We start from the raw sequence: 10,785 nt of genomic DNA, 5'->3' as shown, positions 1-10,785 counted from the left end.
CTATGTCTGGCATTATTCAATAACATTCTTGTCTCTTCCTTTAAGCACGCAGTCAGGGTTGTTTAAAGGAAAAGAAAATGACTGTCTTCTATCCTCTTTTTCTTCATTCTTTCCCCTGCCCCCAGGAGTGTGCTCCAGTACCCCACATCTCTCAAGCACACAATAACCAGCAGCACCAGCCTTTAGAAAATTGTGCAAATGACAAAAGCCAGAAAGGCAGGAGAGATATTTTGGTGTTTTATTTTTCCTCATTGCTTAACACTAGCATTAAGGTCTGTGTATGTGTCTCTGTGTTATTTTCTCCTCCCAACCTCAAAATACAGCTCTGAATTATACAAACATTTCAGGAAGAAGAATAGGAGGCATGTTTTCATCATCCTTGGAGAGGAGGGAAAAAACAGCAAGGGAGACAAAGAATGGATTGTGGGTGGCCACACTACCTGTTCGTTTCCTTTGCTTAGTTTCTGATTGTCACTCCAGTGCCTATGAGCTGCCCACAAGCTTCCAGGAACACCAAGGAACAGTGGCTTAATTATGTAGCCTGATATTTGCTAAGGTCTGAACTGCATCCGACAAAGAAACGTCCCTTTAACCTCAGCCAGATTAGATTATTACGCCAATTTATTGACACATTTCCCCCTCTAGCAATACATCCTTTGCTTCGGAATTGCAAATACAAGCATTTGGAACATTGTTCCAGTACGGTATATTTATATTTGAAAAGCAATGCTATATTATTCCTTTTTTTATGCACACATGAATTCAGACAACAGCAACAGCAACAACAAAATCCCTTGAATTAAAATAATGGATACCTGTAAGTAGGAAGTCGCTTGAGAGATTTTGCTCAAGTAACATATAACTATCAGTGGATGCCCCCAAGGGAATTGCTGCTGTATCTGGCAGAAGCTGTTTGTGGCAGAATAAACAGACAAGTACTCCATATATCATCTTAAGTAAGACAATAAGTTGTGTTTCCCGCCTTACAACGATGTCATTGTCAGTTATATAAGAATAATTTGGTATGACTTTTTATGAATCTTTCCCCTGTGCAGTAGTACAATGGCCTAATTTTCCACCCTGCATATTATAAATATTTTCCTTCTTCTGCAGCCTAAATGCCAGCCCAAAACTACTCTCCTGCTGAGTAGAGGGGTTTGATATGCCTACTATGAAAGGCACGTTATCCACTTTCAGCAAAAAAATGGCGCCGCTTTTCTTGAATCCTTTTGCTACTCATGAAATCATTTGAAGGGAGAATGAAACAGGAGGCTTGAAAGAGATCTTTTCTTACATTATCTATCTAAGGATCTTCTCACCTGCATATCTAATATTTTCAAAGGCTATCTAAAATATTCATTCTGTTAAACCAGTTTGAAAACACACCCATGCAAAGCATAGAGAACCACGATAAACTGATTTTCTAGTCTTCTTGGCAAGATTTATTATTTGTAATTGTGAAGCAAATTTTGAATCGGCCTAACTCAATCATGCACCTTTGATACTGGCAGAATTCTTATTGAGAGTGGATGGCTTTGTGGTGATGAAAGCACCTGCTCTCTCCCTCCCACCTGGACCTGGTTAAAGATCCCACTTTCCTTGGAAAGCTGATGCCAAAAGAGCTGCAGGGCAGCAGAGAAGAACACGAAGGGAGCAGTGCATTAGAACAAGAAACCTCTCCCAGTTACAGATTTTTTGCTTTGAAGCACAGAAGCTTTTCCCATTCAAGTCAGTGGGAAGTATGTGTGGGCTGGGGGAAGCTACAGAAAGTGACTGGGGAGAACAGAGCACTATATATTCCCTAACAGCAGTTGAAGAATTATTAGTGGTAAACAAGTATTCGTTAATCATTAATTAAGTAGCTAATGGTTAAGAAATAGATGAAGGGCTAATAGTCAACACTGTAGATAAAGTAGAAAGAAGTAGGATAAATGTAGAGATCAGAATTAAAGCAAGGTTAAAAATTATAAGAGTGGTGCATTGCATAGTAGAATTACAATAAAACTGGGTTGAGAGAATAGAACATAGGAGCAAGGTATAGAACAATTGTAAGATATAAGATATGCTACTGTGCCCATGCCCCTGGAACAAAGATGTGCTAATAAACCTGTTTATATCAGAAAAAAAATGCATTGTATAACAGTTTGTCTGTACCATCTGTGAATTGCTGACACCCAGCATGGAGAAGATTGACAGAGGGGGAGGCCACTGCATTTATGAGTCAAACTTTGTACAACATTCAAGAGTATAAAGATAAAAAAGCAAAAATAATAGCCCATTTTATATTTTTTTCACTGGATGGGACCCCTCTCTGCTTTATCTGGCAATAGCAATAATTGAAAAATCTCCACTGATATTTAGTTGCATAGAAATAAAATAACAAATCTTACTTATGACATTGATAATTCAAGTTGACTTATATCAGTTAAAATCACTAGCAAAATGGAAGCAAATAAGCAAGATTGGAAAATTAACCTCTTCATCTGATGGAGTGAAAAGGTCTTCATTAACCTGAAGAAAATAGCAAATTGTGAGGAAAGAAATCTCAATCCTAGTATTATACATCTGCAGTTGAGGGAGGAGAACTAAGATCATATGTGTAAATGATATGACATGACACAAAGTAATACAAATTTGTAATGCATCAAACGTGTTGTGTGACACAACTAATACAAACTTCTTTCCATTTACATGACAATATGACACACAGAGGGTTTTTTGCCACAACAATGTCCTCACCATATAACTGCTATTCTTATTGCCATATTCCATACTAAAAATATCCCCAAAAAGTTGATTAGGTGAACAAATATGCTGAAAAGTCTTCTCTAAATGTCATTTTTAGGGCTGTGTAAAATTTCAGATGTAATTCCAACCCCTCCCCTTTAAAACCAAGTTTATTATCATTAAGTAGCTATGTATCTATTATGTAGTATAAAGATAGAATTTAAAAAAGGAACTAATACTCAAACATATCACAATGAAATGTAAAATTGCAATAGGATATAGACAGTCTCTAGCCTAGGAGCCCATAACAAACAATCACATTGATACATTCAATTAATGGATTAAAAGTGTACTTTTTAATGGCTATAAAAATGTTTTTATGCTTTCTTAAATATTATTTTAAGAGTTCTGACTGCAAGCATTATTTTGGAGGGAATCAATTCCAAGGAAGGAAGGAAGGAAGGAGGAAGGAAGGAAGGAAGGAAGGAAGGAAGGAAGGAAGGAAGGAAGGAAGGACAGAAAGAAGAAAGAAAGAAAGAAAGAAAGAAAGAAAGAAAGAAAGAAAGAAGAAGAGTGAAAGGCTCCCAGGCATAATATGGCTATGCCAATTTGTGTGAGAACCTTCCTGATGATTTGATCAACCATCTAAGGTCATGAAATACCAGTAGGTTTTCCAATTGACCCAGGGTTCCAATGTAACACCACCAATTTATACAGACATCTTCTGAAATGCCCATCCAATGTAATATTGGCAACTCAAAAAAAGATGTAAGGTTTCAGAATAGCACAGAGAGCAGCATTCTGACCCAGATCCAATGGTAGCATAAGATCTGTGTATAACCCAGCCAATGGACTGCTCTATTATCCAAGTATTACACAACTGAACATGAACCAACTGCTTAACTATCTTGGAGGTGAAAACCTGATAAATTCTACAAACATTAAGTTATTTTTCATAGTCAAGGCTTATCATAAATTTCAACTTCCAAGTTTCTCATAACTGAAGTGGCATCTTTTCCTGGGACTATGTTGCAACTGCCTAGGGCAACTAAGATTTTAGGGAAAGATGTGGCTGTTTGAAAAATTATTAGAAAGTTATGCTTTTGCACATTTGAAGTGTCCTTTCTAGTCATTGTAAAAGACATTTTGTTAGGAATATAATTCTAACGGTTGGGTTGGCAATATATAATCATGTAACAATGTTGTACCTGTTTCTTTAAATCATACTGTAAATGTGATTGGTTGCTATTTTCCTCAATGGGCCATAAGAGGGAGCCAGTATGACTGTTTAGCTCTCTGTTTGTTAGATGCTGGGCTGATCTGATCTGAGTGTGTTGGAAGCTGGCTGTTAGAAAGTGCTGGGAGCTATTGTAAGTTTTGCAACTGTTACCAACTTTGTGTACTGGACTGTTTATATGATACTGGACTATGTTATTTGGATTATCCTTAACTGAAAGACATTGATGACTGACTGTCTTATCCATGTATGACTTGGACTGTTTGATGGACTCTGATACCTCTATTTTCATGAAAGTAAAAGCCTATTTAAACTGCAGTGTCTCTGTATGCTGGTTGTGTGTTCTCCAACACACTCTTCCAATGCTTCGCTGAACGTACTTGCTCTCCCAACGGAGAGAGCAACACATTTAATGGTTCTATAATAATCCTAACACATTTAATGGTTCTAAAGTGGTGAATTAAAGATGAAGAGGTTCCTTTCTTATGACTTCCCTATCTGAAGTTCCTTGCTGATTGGCTCTCTTAATGAAAGGATATAATAGCAATGATGTTCAAACAATAGCAAATTAAAATGGAAAAATAACATAAAGGCAAAAAGCTGTATTTTATCCTGAGAATCTCATATTTGATTTGTTCTTCTATTTGTAGTCCTCCCAATTTTACAGCATGCAAGGAATTAACTGCTCCATTTCAAATATTATTGCCCCTGAACAATAAATAAGGAATAAGAATGTTTGCACTGTATAGATATTATTTCTATGTATGCACATACAGAAAAGCATCTCTTGATCTATCACTATGAGTGTTGATTAATTTGAATATGCATGCATCAGTATACTCTGTATACATATGGGAGTAAGCATGCCTTCACTTACGTTGATTGTATACCTTTATTCCCTCACAGCCTACTAATTAATATTTTCCAGTAAGAACTACTTATTATACTCATTATAACACTTTGAAACAGTTCAAAATCCCTTTGCATCTCAAAAAAAAATAATGTGCCAAGAATTCCTTTTCATTTGTGTATCTTGTTTCATGTCAAGAAAATAGAGCTAGTGCCATTGTCCACTGTGGGCTCATCCAGAGAGGTGTCTTAGCATCCTTCCTCCCATTCCTGAAATGGACAAAACCAGGCTAACAAAATAGAGTTGATCTCTATTTGGCTTCAGTAACAAGGATGACAAGTGGAGCTGTCCTTGCCGTTTTAATGAAGAATAAGAGAAGGGCAGCTCATTGTGGTTGAGTTTCACATCTCACCAGCATTAAAATGGCAGTGCGTGTGGTGATGGAAGCTAATTTAACAAACATATTAAAAACAAATAAATGGTCCTTGCTATCTTTCAGGTTGCCCGAGGGACAAGAGGTGCTCTGAAACATCTTCTAAAGAAAGACAGCAAAGATGGAGTACCCGGCAATCACGGAACTTCAGAATTAAATATTATATTTCCGAATGTAATTTTATTTCCTGCTACATGTCTTTTCTCCCTGGGAAATTTTATTTATTTACAGGTTTTTATTTTGGTTGCAAGGTGAATGGTGGAATAATTAATTTTCCGATCAAATCTTTCACTGGTAATACACATTACCACTAAATTGGAATTATTCTAGAGCTCATTGAAGTTTTCACTGTTTCCTTGTCCCCCCCGTCCCCCCCCCCCCGGCCAGGTGGGTGAATTTTATTTCTAGTTGTTCACCTCAGTGATCAAATTTCCTGATTATCCATAACCAAATTGATCATGCTGTATGCTACAAGCACCAGTTTGGGCTGTATATTTTTCAGCACAAAGCTGCAGTTATTTTGTGCAAACACAGCAAGCCTCTGTTTTATTGCTCTCCGATGGAAGCATTCAGAGTGTCAGTTCATGGGAGAGAAAAGGTATCAATTTATATTTTGAGATAAGGTCGGTTTTAATTATATTTGCTCACCTGGAAAAAAAATCCCTTTGGGCAACATTGTGTAAAGATAATTTGTAAAGATACATGGTCAATTCTTGGCATAATTTGTCTAAAGGCATCATCAAGCAAGGCACGAAACAACTCTAAAATTAAAATTCATCTTTTCTCATCCAGAACAAAGGACAGGAAAGATGGACAGTGACATGTTCTATTTTGCTCTGTTCACCTTGGCTTAGGAGGTTGAGAATGAAATAAATGTGTTTATCCTGAATTATTTTATTGCCATAAAAGATACTAATGGGCAAATGCACCCCAGGGAATTTGACAAGGCACAAATAAAAGAAAATAATTTTATTTCTCTGTGGAATCTTTCACTCTGGGATTCAGGATAGGGCCCAGAGGGCTCCAATGTCTTTCTTACTTCCTTGTAATTCACACGGAATAGAGCCCTTTAAACATAACTTCCCCGGGAAGAGAGAAAATGGGCCAATTATGCAATTGTCCCAATTATCAGTGTCTCTGAGGAATAGATGCTATGGGAAGGTAGTCACTTTATGTCACAGTCTGTAAAAACAAGCATGATGAAAGACATTTTAATGTTTTAAATATATAAACTAGTTGCAGAAACTGGAAGAAGAAAGGGACATAAAGAAAAAAAAATCTGTACATTTTCATACCAATATTGTATTTTAAATAAATACATCAATGCCAAGTGCAAACCTAAAAATGACACACTGAAATCTAATCAAGTCAATTTCTTTATTTGCTTACACCTTATAGGCAGAATCTTGCCAGACTAAATCTATAACCTTCTAACCTAATATATATATCCCAAGAGATTCTAGAGTATGTCTACCCTGAACTTTTTCCTCCATCCACTGCAGTCTATTATTCTGGTTTATCTCAGGAACATATTGCCTTCTTCCCAGGAACTGGCCAAGAATTCTTTCTCCAGGTACACATTCCATCACAACCGATATTAAATACAAGTTGATGCTGGCTTTCAGTTACTTACTGCATTGCTACTAATTGACCTATTTCAATTTGGTTTTTATTTGTTTGCTTGTTTGTTTTGATGTGCCCTCTTCTTTATAAAGTGTCACTGAAAAGCTGCCTCTGAACAATTTTCCATACAAGTTGAGTTGGGCAGTTCTCTGACTTGCCATTATATTTCTTCTCCCTCCCCTTATGTGCAATCTACAAATATTGTATATTATTAAGTATATGCACAAGGTATACTGTGAATAAAAAATAATGAACAGACTACACAAATGTTTCTGCACTATTTCCTACATTTGAGGAGAGAACTGATCTCTCAATGAATATTGCACCCTAAAATAAATACTCCAAAGTGAAGCAAATCATACAAAATTCTGGAATTCAAGAAAGGTCATAATTAATTTTTTAATAGTGGCTAATTCAGTATCATCATTATCAACCACAATTGCTTCTGTTCTTCCTAAAAACATAGCAATGTGGCAATATTTGAACTTGTAAAGGTAACATAGACAATTTATCTAGGAATGGCCTTGCTTATTTTTGAGCTGTAGTTCAGTTTACAATTCAAATAGTTAGATTCAAACTTTATGAATATCTGCTTGCACAGCTGTACTCAGTTTTTCAAAGCAGAGGTACAATTAACCTAACTAAAGCAAATGTCAAAGCAAACCTCTTATCTCTATAAATTGGTTCCCTCCCTCAAAGCATTTCTACTCTTGGCCCCATTGGCACTATCAATTATATTCCTTCATACCTGTTTGTATGCAGCAATAATATTTTTAAAGTACCTAAAGTGCTTAAGTTATTAATTTCCATTCTAAACCCCAAACTTACATATATGCAGAACTAGATATTGTTCCTCATATTATATTTATGCTATCTAATGGACAATAATAATACAAACTTATTGTATGTGATTTGGGTATGGGAATTTGATCATTCTTTGGTCAATTTAAAATATGTGTTATTTCATGTGTATGTTGAATGTTAGGAATATATTTCTCCTAGTGACCATGATATGTGCGAAGATGAGGCCGTTGGGCTAAAATGTTCACAATCTATGGGCTCAGGCCATGATGCAGAAGAAAAGGAAAGGTTTTGGCTGAAAGTAAGCAGGTATAATTTGTTCAGTCCCTTGGATGATGACTGCAGGCTCAACAGCAGGCTATAAATAATAAAACCATTTATGTTAATTACCAGAATCCCATCCTTTCTCAGCAAAAGCATAAAAAAATCAAGATAATCAGAAATAAGAATAACAAAAATGGAAATGCTTTCACTCCACTCCACTTATGATCATATTGCCTAATGACACATCCTATTAAGTATTCATAAGAAAAAAATGAGCTAGGCAGCCCAGCAGCACTGGTTTTCACAATGGCTAACCAGTTGTCTATGGCCAAAAAATGAAAAAAGCCAGAAATCACTTGCTCAGGGGTGGCTGTTTCAAAAAGTGGCCCTTTTACAATTAGCATTTGTACTATTTATATTAGCTAATGTACCATGTACATTAGCCACCATGGCTAATAGCCAGTGATTTATCCTCCATATTTTTGTCTAATGCCATTTAAAACAAAGCATGCATTTCGGGGCTAATGCTTCATTGTACAATAGTAAATGCTATTATTTAACTCTGGTCCTATTTTTTATGTGTTCTGAAGGAACTGCTGCACAGAGGGCACCAGACCAGACATGCCTAATGTGCTGAGCAATCCAATAATGGCATATATATGCAGACACTGTATAATTAGGAAACTAAGGACAACTCTGTGCTTTTGAAAACATCTTGAGCAAATACAACCTATAATCTTAATAGCATAGAAAGCACAACTGCCCTCTTCTTAACTTATCAGAGTCAGACGTTTTAATCTCTCAGCAGCTAAAACACACCATCACAAACATTTTGCCAAAGAGAATTCAATGGAGGTAGACAGAGTGATGTCCCAGTCTATTCTTTCCTGATACGAAAAGCTCTTAGACATTTCCTTCACTGAGTAAACTTGACTTTGTCTGGAGTTCTGAACCTTGTTTGCTGTTCTGAAACTCAACCTTATCTGTTGCAAAACCCCATAACAGCTTCTGGTCCACTTTTAAGCTACATCTGGGCAAAGAAAAGTCTAGAGTCTATCTTATATGAAACCTTCACACACACACACACACACACACACACACACAGACAGACAGACAGACAGACAGACAGACAGACAGACAGACAGACATATTGGTCTGCTTACACTTTAAAGTTTAAATCACTTGGGACTTTTCCATGTAAAAAAGTTCCATATAAAGAAGTATCAGGACATTTGGAAAAAATATCAACATAAATTAAATGATAAAGTGCCCATGTGGGCAATTCCTAGACATGCAATTGAAAATATGAATGTAGAACAAAAACACGATAGAACCACCTATAGACAACTTCTTATCTCAGAAAGAGGGGTGATGGAACTAAAACCTTTAGAGGTACTTAAAGAAGAGAAGGTAGTTCAAACGTGGTTTCAGTATGGTCAACTACAGGCTAGGTGGAAAACAGATCAAAAAATTGGCTTTGTAAAAGTTGAGGATAATTTGTTTAAACAAATAAGAGATCAAAGCTCAATGCATATAAAGAGGATATATAATGTATTAGTACAGATGGATTCTGAAACGGAACTGATTAAGGATTGTATGATAAAATGGGCTCAGAATATCGAGGAACCAATAATGCTTGAAACATGGGAAAGAATCTGGGTAAGAAATGTGAAATTTACACAAGCACAAAACTTGAGAGAAAATTTTTATAAGATGTTTTATAGATGGCACCTAGATCCTAAAAAGCTTGCCTCTATGTATCCAAATGTTCAACCTAAATGTTGGAGATGTGGTTCTTGTGATGCTACATATTTTCATATATGGTGGACATGTCGTAATGTCAAGGCATTTTGGATAAAAATATGGTGGATCCTGCAAAACATCTTTAAAAGAAGGATAAAATTTACCCCCCAGTTGTTTTTACTGGGTATATGTATTGATTTTACAGCAGCAGAGGACTAATTTGATTCTGTATTTAATAACGGCAGCAAGACTCTTGGTGGCGCAGTATTGGAAGAAGAAAGATTACCTACAATTCAAGAATGGACTTTGAAAGTTATGAACTTAGCCGAAATGGCCAAAATCTCAGCATATCTCAAAGAACATTCAAACGAGAGATATAAACGAGACTGGAAAAAGTGGATTACATAAAAAGTAAATATGGGACTAAGAAACTCCAGATAGCTTATGCTTAGTATCAGTAATAATTTAAATTGTTTAAAATTTGGGTAACAGTAAGAAGCTGAGTTCAATGTAGAGATATTTTAGACTGTGATTGTTCAAAAATTATACCACGTATGGTCTTTGGGAAGTCAGGGGGAGGGAAGGGAGGTGGGGATTTAGGGGGAGGGGGGGGGGGGGGCGGGGGGGAAATACAATATGTGTTAAATTCCATGATTGCATTTGTATACTGTGGCTTTTCAATGTTAGTGCGAAAATAGAACAAACCGAATATACTGGAAGATAATAGAAATATACCGAAGGAAAGAGTCGAGTGAAAGAAGAAGGAGGGTGGAGAGGGTGAGAGAGAGGAGGAGGAGAAGGGAGGGAGGGAATGGAGAGGGAGTGATAGGGTTAAGGTTAGAAAGAAGGGAGGGGAAGTAGGCGTAGAGGGGTGTGTGAGAAGGAAGAATGAAAGTTGGAGGGGGTTGAAAGAGGGTGTATGGCAGGCCAAGGTGGTATACTGGGTTTGTATTGTAGAGGGCATTTTCTATATAAGTGAGGGCCGTGTTTATTATTCAATGTTATATGCCCTGATTAAGCACAGTGAATATGTGATTGTATAGAATGAAAACATAATAAAATATATATTAAAATAAATAAATAAATAAATAAATAAACAAACAAAAC

This window comes from Thamnophis elegans, chromosome 8 (assembly GCF_009769535.1).
Source record: "Thamnophis elegans isolate rThaEle1 chromosome 8, rThaEle1.pri, whole genome shotgun sequence".
Classification (NCBI taxonomy): domain Eukaryota; kingdom Metazoa; phylum Chordata; class Lepidosauria; order Squamata; family Colubridae; genus Thamnophis; species Thamnophis elegans.
This window is presented reverse-complemented; position numbering follows the sequence as displayed.